At 53.2% G+C, this 12,142-nt stretch overlaps 1 protein-coding gene across 4 annotated transcripts in view; it reads left to right on the top strand.

The window, feature by feature from the left end:
- The window catches only part of VSTM4 (V-set and transmembrane domain containing 4), a 678,267-nt gene that overhangs the window by 593,508 nt on the left and 72,617 nt on the right, over positions 1 to 12,142 (top strand). The gene's annotated exons all lie outside the window — the stretch shown is intronic.

Genomic DNA, 12,142 nt, shown 5'->3' with positions numbered 1-12,142 from the left:
AGGGACACAGAATTGTTACTGAGGGCCACAGAACCGTTACTTAGGGCCACAGAAACGTTACTTAGGGACACAGAATTGTTACTCAGGGACAGACACAGAATTGTTACTGAGGGACACAGAATTGTTACTGAGGGCCACAGAACTGTTACTTAGGGCCACAGAAACGTTACTTAGGGCCACAGAATCGTTACTTAGGGCCACAGAATCGTTACTTAGGGCCACAGAAACGTTACTTAGGGCAACAGAAACGTTACTTAGGGCCACAGAATTGTTACTTAGGGACAGACACAGAATTGTTACTGAGGGACACAGATTTGTTACTGAGGGCCACAGAACCGTTACTTAGGGCCACAGAAACGTTACTTAGGGACACAGAATTGTTACTCAGGGACAGACACAGAATTGTTACTGAGGGATACAGAATTGTTACTGAGGGACACAGAACCGTTACTTAGGGCCACAGAAACGTTACTTAGGGCCACAGAATCATTACTTAGGGCCACAGAAACTTTACTTAGGGCCACAGAAACATTACTTAGGTACAGACACAGAATTGTTACTGAGGGACACAGATTTGTTACTGAGGGCCACAGAACCGTTACTTAGGGCCACAGAAACGTTACTTAGGGACACAGAATTGTTACTCAGGGACAGACACAGAATTGTTACTGAGGGACACAGAATTGTTACTGAGGGACACAGAATTGTTACTCAGGGACACAGAATTGTTACTGAGGGACACAGAATTGTTACTGAGGGACACAGAATTGTTACTCAGGGACAGACACAGAATTGTTACTCAGGGACAGACACAGAATTGTTACTGAGGGACACAGAATTTTTACTGAGGGACACAGAATTGTTACTCAGCGACAGACACAGAATTGTTACTCAGGGACAGACACAGAATTGTTACTGAGGGACACAGAATTGTTACTGAGGGACACAGAATTGTTACTCAGGGACACAGAATTGTTACTCAGGGACAGACACAGAATTGTTACTCAGGGACAGACACAGAATTGTTACTGAGGGACACAGAATTGTTACTGAGGGACACAGAATTGTTACTCAGCGACAGACACAGAATTGTTACTCAGGGACAGACACAGAATTGTTACTGAGGGACACAGAATTGTTACTGAGGGACACAGAATTGTTACTCAGGGACACAGAATTGTTACTGAGGGACACAGAATTGTTACTGAGGGACACAGAATTGTTACTCAGGGACAGACACAGAATTGTTACTCAGGGACAGACACAGAATTGTTACTGAGGGACACAGAATTTTTACTGAGGGACACAGAATTGTTACTCAGCGACAGACACAGAATTGTTACTCAGGGACAGACACAGAATTGTTACTGAGGGACACAGAATTGTTACTGAGGGACACAGAATTGTTACTCAGGGACACAGAATTGTTACTCAGGGACAGACACAGAATTGTTACTGAGGGACACAGAATTGTTACTGAGGGACACAGAATTGTTACTCAGCGACAGACACAGAATTGTTACTCAGGGACAGACACAGAATTGTTACTGAGGGACACAGAATTGTTACTGAGGGACACAGAGTTGTTACTGAGGGACACAGAATTGTTACTCAGGGACACAGAATTGTTACTCAGGGACACAGAATTGTTACTCAGGGACACAGAATTGTTACTCAGGGACACAGAATTTTTACTCAGGGACAGACACAGAATTGTTTCTCAGGGACAGACACAGAATTGTTACTCAGGGACAGACACAGAATTGTTAATCAGGGACACAGAATTGTTACTGAGGGACACTGAATTGTTACTGAGGGACACAGATTTGTTACTGAGGGCCACAGAACCATTACTTAGGGCCACAGAAACGTTACTTAGGGACACAGAATTGTTACTCAGGGACAGAAACAGAATTGTTACTCAGGGACAGACACAGAATTGTTACTCAGGGACAGACACAGAATTGTTACTCAGGGACAGACACAGAACTGTTACTGAGGGACACAGAATTGTTACTGAGGGACACAGAATTGTTACTGAGGGACACAGAATTGTTACTGAGGGCTCACAGAATTGTTACTGAGGGACACAGAATTGTTACTGAGGGACACAGAATTGTTACTGAGGAACACAGAATTGTTACTGAGGGACACAGAATTGTTACTGAGGGACAGACACAGAATTGTTACTCAGGGACAGACACAGAATTGTTACTGAGGGACACAGAATTGTTACTGAGGGACACAGAATTGTTACTCAGGGACTGTGAGGGACCGCCGAGCGGCACCACTAGTACTCCACTGGTCAGGCGTGCCCAGAGTGCGGAGTTTAAGCCCCAGGGTACTTGTTCACCAGGGCCCCTGATGGTGGGGATGGACTTGTAGTACTCCGAGACCAGGTCGCCTCTACTGAGCACACCCGTCAGTGGTAGTGGTGTTCGCCAGGGGCTCCAACCAGGGAGAGCCAGATGTGAGGAGGTCGGGTGACCCCGATGGGATGGATGGATGGATGGCGGAGCAAGTGCGTAGTCAGACAGGCCGAGTCGGTAATGTAGAGGACGGTAAGGTACAAGGGAGCAGGCAGAGAATCGTCGGGTCACACGCCAGGTCAGCAACAGGAGGTCAGATCTAATAAGGGGCATCCAGGGAGAGAGGTCAGGCAAGCAAGGGTCTGGGCAGGAGAAATCAGCAAGGTCAAGAGTAATCCGGGTCAAATAACTTACTAGGCACAGGTACAGGAACACAGGAAGCAGGTAAGACCAGAAGGCAACGAAATGACAGCTCAGGGACCTTTAAATATCCCGCCCTGCGCTGCCATTGGTGCCCAGTGGGCGGCCGCGGCTTCTACTGCGCATGCGCGAACTCGAACGCCGCGGCCGGCCCGGACCTAGTGCCCGTGTACTGGGTGGAGCAGTGCGCCTGCGCCGGGCCCATCGTGGCGGGGATCGAGGAGATCCCTGACATTGCCCCCCCCCCTACGGGCAACCTCCGGATGCCCACCCGATCTCTCCACCACGGGTGATCACAAAGAAACCCCCGGACAAGCCTAGGTGCATGGACATTATGGGCTGGTTCCCACGAATTGTCCTCAGGGCCGTAGCCCTTCCACTTGATGAGAAATTGGGTCTGGCCCCCCCTTCGTCGGCACTTCAAGATTGCCTCCACCTCGAATTCTTCTTCCTCTTCAACCGTTACGGCCTCCGGGGGCCTGGATTCCCGTTCCGGGAAGGCATCAGGGACTACTGGTTTCAACAGGGACACGTGGAAGACAGGGTGGATCTTGAGTGTCTCGGGGAGAACGAGTTCATAGGCCACCTCATTGACCATCCGTTTGATGCAAAAAGGGCCTATAAATTTAGGTCCCAACTTCTTTGACGGGCAGAGCATCCTCAAGTTTGACGTAGCCAGCCAAACCTTCTCTCCGGGCTGCAACACCAGATCCCCTCTTCGCTTCCTATTAAAAGCCCTCTTGTAGTCTTCTTGGGCTTGACGGATGGCTTCCTGTAGTTTCCTATTGTTGGAGGTGAAGAAGGTCAGTGCATCCTGTGTCGCTGGAATCAGGCATTCCGGGACCAAGTCCGGGAGGAAGACAGGATGAAACCCATAGTTGGCGAAGAACGGGGACTGCCCAGTTGCTGAATGGCAAGCGTTGTTGTACGCGAATTCTGCCAAAGGGAGGAGTGGCACCCAGTCGTCCTGAGAGAATGATGTGTAGCATCGAAGGTATTGCTCCAGGGTCTGATTGGTCCTTTCGGTCTGGCCATTGGTCTGAGGGTGAAATGCCGAGGAAAGGGACAGCTTGATATCCAGGCCTTTGCACAATGCCCTCCAAAACCGCGAGGAAACTGCACCCCTCGGTCCGAGACAATGTCTTCGGGAACCCCATGCAGTCTAACGATCTCTCGAATAAAGACTTGCGCCGTCTCGGCTGCTGATGGAGTCTTCCGTAAAGGGATGAAATGGGCCATCTTGGACAAGCGGTCCACGACCACGAGAATTGCTGTGTGGTCCAGTGAAGGTGGAAGCTCGACAATGAAGTCCATGGAGATTTTCTGCCAGGGCCGTTCAGGGATGGGCAATGGACGTAGCAGGCCCCACGCCTTATTTCTTGAAGGCTTGTTCCGCTGGCAGATGGCACAGGAGCCCACGTAGTTCTTACAATCCTTGGCCATGTCCGGCCACCAGAAGGAACGTCGGAGAAGTTCCAGGGTCTTGACCGGCCCGAAATGTCCTGCCAGTGGATGGTCATGGCAATGTCCCAAGACTAAGGTTCGGGCATCCTCCGGAACCACAATCCGGTCCTCCCTCCATAGGTGTCCCTCCTTGTTCTGGAGGGGGGCCCCATCGGGGGTGGACATTGCTGTGGACGCTCTCAGGATCTCGGAGCGAAGGTTTGTCTGAAGGGCCAAGAAATTTCCTGCAGGAAGAATAGTGTCGGGCACTGGAATCTCCTTGGTGTCCTCGTACATGCGCGACAACGCGTCAGGCTTCGTGTTTTTCGAGCCGGGCCTGTATGTGATGTGGAACTGGAACCTCGAGAAAAACAATGCCCATCTTGCTTGGCGTGGGCGTAGGCGTTTGGCCGTCCTCAGATATTCCAGGTTCTTGTGGTCCGTGAATATCAGGATGGGATGGGAGGCACCTTCCAGCAGGTACCTCCATTCTTCTAAGGCCGTTTTGATAGCCAGTAGCTCGCGATCCCCAATGTCATAGTTCCTCTCCGCAGGGGTAAGTTTCCGTGAAAAGAATGCTACTGGGTGAAGTAATTCCTTGGCGCCCTTCCGCTGGGAAAGGATGGAGCCAACCACGTTTTCAGATGCATCTACTTCTAAGATGTAGGGCAGGGAGGCGTCGGGATGACCCAGAATGGGTGCCGAGGTAAATAACCTTTTTAGTGCTTCAAAAGCTTCCTGTGCCTCGGGCGTCCATCTGAATCGCGTCCCAAGCTTGGTTAACTGAGTGATGGGGGAGACCAGACCCGAGAAGTTCTTGATGAACTTCCGGTAGAAATTTGCGAACCCAATAAAACGTTGGACACCTTTCCTGTCCGTGGGTTCAGGCCAATCTAGGATCGCTGAGACCTTCTGAGGGTCCATCGCGACCCCCGTGGTGGAGATAATCAGACCCAGAAATGTAACGCTAGCCTGTTCAAAGCAGCATTTCTCTGCTTTAGCGTACAACCCGTGCTGCCGCAACCGCCCCAACACCTTTGTTACATGTACCCTGTGCTCCCCCAGGGAGGATGAAAAAATCAGAATGTCATCTAAGTAGACGATGACAAAGATGTCCAGGAAGTCCCTAAAGATGTCGTTTACAAAGTGCTGGAAGGTGGCTGGGGCATTGCACAACCCAAAAGGCATGACTAGGTATTCAAAATGGCCGAAACGGGTGCGGAAGGCCGTCTTCCACTCATCCCCCTCCCTTATGCGAACCAAATTGTAGGCTCCCCTTAAGTCCAACTTGGTAAACACTACTGCAGCTTTTAGGCTCTGGAATAATTCAGGTACCAGTGGTAATGGGTAACGATTTTTAATTGTGACCCTATTCAGCTCCCGATAGTCAATGCATGGCCTCAAAGTCTTGTCCTTCTTTTCTACAAAGAAGATCCCTGCACCTGCTGGGGAAGTGGAGGGACGGATGAATCCCTTTCGGAGGCTATCCTCAATATAGTCCTTCAGGGCCCCTAATTCTAACTCAGAAAGGGGAAAAATTCGCCCGAACGGAATTTCAGAACCGGGCAACAGATCAATAGGACAGTCATATGGGCGGTGGGGGGGTAGAGCATCTGCTCCCCGTTCACTGAACACATCAAGAAACTTATGGTAGGCTGCAGGAATCACTTGTTTTAGGCTGTCATCCCCTTCAGAGCACAGGAGGACCTGGGGGACCTCCGGGCCCGAAGTTCGACACAGTTCCCGACAATATGGGGAAGGGAACGAGACAACCCAGTCTCCCAGTCAATTTGGGGGTTATGGGCCTGCAACCAAGGGAGCCCCAGAATGACTGGGAAAAGGGGTGATGCAATAGCATCCAGGCGGAGGAGTTCCCGGTGCTGACCGGCAATGGAAGTCACAATGGAAGGGGTCTCCTGGTTAACTACTCCTGACTTTATCCGGGAACCATCAGCCAAAAAGATGTGAAACCCCTTCTCCTTTGGGCGGAGGGGAATATCCTGCTGGTGAGCAAAATTGATATCCACAAAACAGCTGCATGCCCCCGAATCAACTATGGCCGTCACCTCCACGGTCCTTTCTGAAAGCTGAAAGGAGAGGGGAACAACTAAGTACTGGGACGGATTCATATTGCCAACAGATAATGAAGATGAGGTGAACTTACTCAGTTTCTGCGGGCAGGAACGCACCATGTGACCAGCTTCGCCGCAGTACAGGCACAGATTCTGGGAGCGTCTGCGCTGGCGTTCCTCAGGCGATAGTTTAGGCCGAGCCAGGCCTAGCTGCATGGGTTCGGGAGCATCTTCAAACGGCAGGTTCTGGATGCTTGGCCTAGTATGTTGACTGGATCCCTGAAATGACCCCCAGAGATTTCCGCGACCCTGACCAGACCTCTCCAATCTGCGCTCCCGTAGTCTACGGTCAATTTTGATGGTGAGTGCAATCAAGTCCTCTAATGTCTCAGGCACCTCCACCCGGGCGAGCTCGTCTTTCAGAGCCTCTGATAGGCCCATACGAAACTGGTGCAAAAGTGCGAACTCGTTCCAACGAGTGTCACCCATCCAGCGCCTAAAGTCAGAGGCGTATTCCTCAGCCGCCCGCCGACCTTGTCGGAGTGCGTATAGTGTGGCCTCGGCCGAGGCTGCCCGTTGTGGGTCATCATATAGGATGGCCATAGCGTTAAAGAAACTGTCGACCGTCACCAGGTGAGGGTCATTGTTTCCCCTTAGTCGGTGGGCCCAGTCTTGGGGTTCACCCTGCAACAGGGAGACAACAAACCCCACCTTCACTGACTCTGTCAAAAAGGTCCGTGGCTGTAGTTCAAAATAGAGCAGACAGGAGTCACGGAATGACCGAAAACGTGTGCGATCCCCATGGAAGCGCTCGGGTAAGGGTACTCGGGGTTCCGCCATAGGGAGTGATGTGGGAGGCCCAGGGGCCGGCTCGTGGGCTGCTGCGACCGGTGGTACAGGAGCCGGGGCCTGTGAAACAGGAACAGATATGGTGCAGGCCTGAAACCGACTCGATCTGCAGACATCTGTCCTGTAATGTGTTTACAGCTTGCGTCAGGGTAGCCAGGTGCCTGCAAACCTCGTCCAACGGGGAGAGTCCTCCTCGAGGCTCAGTCATGGCCTTCTGGTACTGTGAGGGACCGCCGAGCGGCACCACTAGCACTCCACTGGTCAGGCGTGCCCAGAGTGCGGAGTCTAAGCCCCAGGGTACTTGTTCACCAGGGCCCCTGATGGTGGGGATGGACTTGTAGTACCCCGAGACCAGGTCGCCTCTACTGAGCACACCCGTCAGTGGTAGTGGTGTTCGCCAGGGGCTCCAACCAGGGAGAGCCAGATGTGAGGAGGTCGGGTGACCCCGATGGGATGGATGGATGGATGGCGGAGCAAGTGCGTAGTCAGACAGGCCGAGTCGGTAATGTAGAGGACGGTAAGGTACAAGGGAGCAGGCAGAGAATCGTCGGGTCACACGCCAGGTCAGGAACAGGAGGTCAGATCTAATAAGGGGCATCCAGGGAGAGAGGTCAGGCAAGCAAGGGTCTGGGCAGGAGAAATCAGCAAGGTCAAGAGTAATCCGGGTCAAATAACTTACTAGGCACAGGTACAGGAACACAGGAAGCAGGTAAGACCAGAAGGCAACGAAATGACAGCTCAGGGACCTTTAAATATCCCGCCCTGCGCTGCCATTGGTGCCCAGCGGGCGGCCGCGGCTTCTACTGCGCATGCGCGAACTCGAACGCCGCGGCCGGCCCGGACCTAGTGCCCGTGTACTGGGTGGAGCAGTGCGCCTGCGCCGGGCCCATCGCGGCGGGGATCGAGGAGATCCCTGACAGGGACACAGAATTGTTACTCAGCAACAGACACAGAATTGTTACTCAGGGACAGACACAGAATTGTTACTGAGGGACACAGAATTGTTACTGAGGGACACAGAATTGTTACTGAGGGACACAGAATTGTTACTCAGCGACAGACACAGAATTGTTACTCAGGGACAGACACAGAATTGTTACTGAGGGACACAGAATTGTTACTGAGGGACGCAGAATTGTTACTGAGGGACGCAGAATTGTTACTCAGGGACACAGAATTGTTACTGAGGGACACAGAATTGTTACTCAGGGACACAGAATTGTTACTCAGGGACAGATACAGAATTGTTACTCAGGGATACAGAATCGTTTAATTAAAGAGTATGTCAGACAACATGCATAGGAGTGGCAGAGGAGGCAATGTTTTAGGAGCGAGCAGACGTGGCAGCAGAGGAAGGGGTCGAGGCAGCACTAGTCGCAGCCAGAGGCCAGTGCTCCCGGTGTCATCCAGCGGTCGTGTCTCCACCGACAACCCTGCCGTCATCGATTGGTTGGCTCGGTCGTCTTCCTCTTCCCAGGTCACCTCTGACACCTACAGCCAACGGTCGGTGGGTACGTCAGACACAACCGTTAGTTGGCATGGCCCGGGAGCAAGCCCACTGAAATCACGTGTCCTCTACCTGCCCCTGTCCTTTGGTGTTCCCTCACCAAGCGAAGTATCGCATGCTGTGGGCTCAGCCCCACTGTACAGTGAGGAAGAGCTAACAGAGGGCGGTCAGGAACGGGGGGAGACATCCGCCTCTTCAGCAGCCAGGCGAAGAAGTAGTGGCGAGGAGAGTGGCTCGGTAGCCGGTCTAGAGACAGGTCTGTCTCCTGACCCACACGCAGCCGAGGGGGCTAGTAGTGAGGCGGAGACCCTAATTGATGATGATGAGGCTGATCGCACTTGGCAGCCTCGTCGTCATCAGGCTATTGCTTCCGCATCATCAGGAGAAGAGGGTGGCAGCTTGGCAGCGAGCAAAACAGTCGGTGGGTTGCCCAGGAGGCAGCAGGGTCGCAGCAGTGTCAGTGGAGGCAAACGGCCACGGAGTACAGCACCAGCTCCACTGCAGCCTACCACCACAGCCAGTAGTGGTGCCGGTGTGCACGGAGGAAGCAGCAGTCAGCCAGTGAGGAGTATCGGGGGCAAAGTTTCCTACTCGGCGGTGTGGCAATTTTTTGTCAAGCCGCCCGAGGAAGTAAACGTAGCCGTATGTCGACTATGTGGCCAGAAAGTCAAGCGTGGCCAGGGGGCCCATGTTGGGACTACAGCGTTGCGGCAGCATATGCAGCATCGCCATTTGGTGGCCTGGGAAAACCGTGATAAAGATACGGCGGTTCTGCCTGCCCCAGCCCCCGCTCCATCACCCGCTCCGTTACTTGCTCCGTCACCCGATGTCAATCGCCCTCTATCAGCCAGTCAAGGCTCCAACACCTCTGCTGAGGGGAGTTGTCGCTCGTTGGCATCTTCCGCTCGTTCTGATGCTCCTTCTCCTGCTACTCCTCTTCACGGATTCTGTCAGCAGTCTTTCTTGGAATCCGTTTCCAAGAGACAACAGTTTGCGGGCACGCACCCGACGGTGCAGAAGCTGAACGTCCTCCTGTCCAAGTTGCTTGTGCTGCAGTCCCTCCCTTTCCAAGTGGTGGACTCAGCACCTTTCCGAGAAATGATGGCTTGTGCCGCGCCGCAGTGGAGAGTGCCAAGCCGACATTTCTTCGCCAAAAAGGCAGTGCCAGCCCTGCATTCACATGTAGAAGAGATGGTGGGCCAGTCTTTGAGCATGTCGGTCTCTGCCAAAGTGCACGGCAGCGCCGACGTGTGGAGCTGTAACTACGGTCAGGGACAGTACATGTCATTTACGGCCCACTGGGTGAACGTGGTGCCGGCACAGCCGCACCAGCAACTTGGACAGGTCACGCCGCTTTTGCCTCCACGTTTGCACGTCCTTGGTCCACAAAAGATGTCCGCCTCTACCACCTCTTCTTCCGCCGTGTCCTCAGCCGCCACCCCCGTGCCAAGTCCCATTACCCGACCGGCATATCACATGTGCAGGGTGCAACGGTGTCACGCTGTGCTGCACCTGGTATGCCTTGGCGAACGTAGTCACACAGGGTAGGAACTTCTGAGTGTAATGAACAGAGAAATCGACAGATGGCTGTCTCCGCGCAAACTGAAAATCGGAACCATGTTGACCGACAACGGAAAGAACATGGTGTCTGCTCTGCGTCAAGGAAGGTTGTGCCATGCGCCATGCATGGCTCACGTGTTCAATCTGGTTGTCAAGCGGTTCCTAAAATCCACCATCCCACTGCAAGACATCCTTAAAATGTCACGTAAACTTTGCATGCATTTCAGCCATTCCTACATCGCAAAGCACACCCTCCTTGAGCTGCAGCGGCAGAACGGAATTCCACAGCATCGCCTGATCTGCGACGTTGCAACAAGATGGAATTCAACCCTACACATGTTAGACCGCCTTTACGAACAGCGAAAGGCCATCACCGATTTCCTGATGTTACAAGCGGATAAAGGTACTCCCCTGTGTAACTTCGATGTCAGCCATTGGCAGCTCATGCGTGACACCTGCCGCTTGCTCAGGCCCTTTGAGGAGGCCACGCTATTCGTGAGTCGGCAGGACTATGGGATGAACGACGTCATTCCTCTGTTGCACGTCCTGGAACAAATGCTGTTAACAATGGCTGGTCAGGGTGCGGTAGACGTGCGCACAGATCTCAACGCCACATGACCCCTGTGGGGGCAGGACAGGAAGAAGAGGAGGAGGTAGAGGAGGACATTTGTGCTCAGGAATTATTGAGTGAAATGGGTGGTTTTTCCACTCAGCGGACAGGAGTGGAGGAGCAGGAGCATCTGGTAGAGGAGGAGGAGGAGGAGACAGAGGACCCAGACACACCGTGGCAGTATGCTGTGGAGATGGAGGCAGGGAGTCCCTCGCATTCCTTGGCACAAATGGCCCATAACATGCTCGCTTGCTTGCGTAGCGACAGCCGAATAATAACCATCAGACAGAGGGATGACTTTTGGCTGTCCACCTTGTTGGACCCTCGCTACCGTTCAAAAATGGTGGCCTTTTTCACACCTGCTGAGAGGGAGGCCAAAATAACGTACTATAAAAACCACCTATGTAGTCAGCTGGTCTCTGCCTTTCTGCGCCAACGTCCATCCTCAGACACTGTGGGCCCTGTGCGCTCGCGTTCCGCTGCCATTGCAGCAGGGGAGGGGTGGGGTGGTAGGAGCAGTGGCAGCTCCACCAGCAGCGGCTGCCTCAGTCTGCAGTCGATGATGAGTAGCTTTCTTCACCAGTGCAGTGAGGAAACTACTAACCAGCCGCAGCAGCAGCAGCAGCATCAGGTGGACCTGGAGCAGGACCTCAAACAACAGGCTTGGGCCTACTTGGACAGCACCCTGCCAACCGAGGTAGACAATCCCCTTGACTACTGGGCAACGAAACTTGACCTTTGGCCCCAACTAGCTGAATTTGCCCTTGAAAGGCTGTCATGCCCGGCCAGTAGCGTGGCATCGGAGCGCGTGTTTAGTGCGGCAGGAGGTATTGTAACTCCGTGGAGGACACGACTGTCCACCCAAAGTGTGGAGAGACTCACGTTTGTGAAAATGAATAAGGCGTGGATTAGTCTGGATTTCAAACCACCAGTTCCTGACACAACTGACTAAATCCGCCATGAATCATGCCCAAACATGTGCCACTTTCAGGTCTCCTCACACTGCTGGTGTGTTCCATTTTTTGTCATAGGGTGCTGGCAGATTACGGGCCTCCCATAGCAACTGCCAGGCCCCTAATCTGCCGTGGGCCCCTATACCGCCTCCTCATGCTGCTGCCAGGTCCAGAGTCTCTCATGGGTCCCTGTATGGCCTCCCATTGCTGCTGTCTCCATCGCCACACTCTGCCATGTGCCACTTTCAGATCTCCTCATACTGCTGGTGTGTTCCATTTTTTGTCATAGGGTGCTGGCAGATTACGGGCCTCCCATAGCTGCTGCCAGGCCCCTAATCTGCCATGGGCCCCTATACCGCCTCCTCATGCTGCTGCCAGGTCCAGAGTCTCTCATGGGTCCCTGTACGGCCTCCCATTGC

This window comes from Staurois parvus, unplaced genomic scaffold, assembly GCF_062004578.1.
Source record: "Staurois parvus isolate SC_StPar_1 unplaced genomic scaffold, SC_StPar_1.0 ptg000234l, whole genome shotgun sequence".
Lineage (NCBI taxonomy): Eukaryota > Metazoa > Chordata > Amphibia > Anura > Ranidae > Staurois > Staurois parvus.
The sequence above is the reverse complement of the archived record's forward strand: the minus strand, read 5'-3'. Positions and strand labels throughout refer to the sequence as shown.